The sequence below is a fragment of the Arachis duranensis genome, chromosome 4 (assembly GCF_000817695.3).
Source record: "Arachis duranensis cultivar V14167 chromosome 4, aradu.V14167.gnm2.J7QH, whole genome shotgun sequence".
In the NCBI taxonomy this organism is placed as follows: domain Eukaryota; kingdom Viridiplantae; phylum Streptophyta; class Magnoliopsida; order Fabales; family Fabaceae; genus Arachis; species Arachis duranensis.
This window is the reverse complement of record NC_029775.3, coordinates 117,800,526-117,801,034: the sequence shown is the minus strand read 5'-3', so window position 1 is coordinate 117,801,034 and position 509 is coordinate 117,800,526.

Below are 509 nucleotides of genomic sequence, written 5' to 3'. Positions count from 1 at the left end.
GTGGAATCCTCTATGTCACAGTATAGAGATTCCTTGAGGAGTCAGAGGAAAAGAAAAATGGAAGGCAGAGGTAGAAAATTAGAACTTATCAAGAAAGATGGAGTTCGAATTGTTCATTAAGGAATAGTGTTAGTCCATAAATAGAAGGATGTGAGAAGAGGAGAAGTAATTTTCGAAAATTAAGTCAAAGATTTTGAAAACATTTTGAAAAACCTTAATTGATTTTCGAAAACCAAGAGTGGAAAAGAAATCAAGTGATTTTGAAATTAGAAATTAAAAAGATATGATTGAAAACTATTTTGAAAAAGATGTGGTTAAGAGGATATGATTGATTTTAAAAAGATGTGATTGAGAAGATATGATTTGAAAAACATTTTAAAAAAGATTTGATTTTAAAAATTAATAACTTGGCTATCAAGAGAAGATATGATTCAAACATTAAACCTTTCTCAACAGAAAAGGCAACATACTTGAAATGTTGAATCAAATCATTAATTGATAGCAAGTAT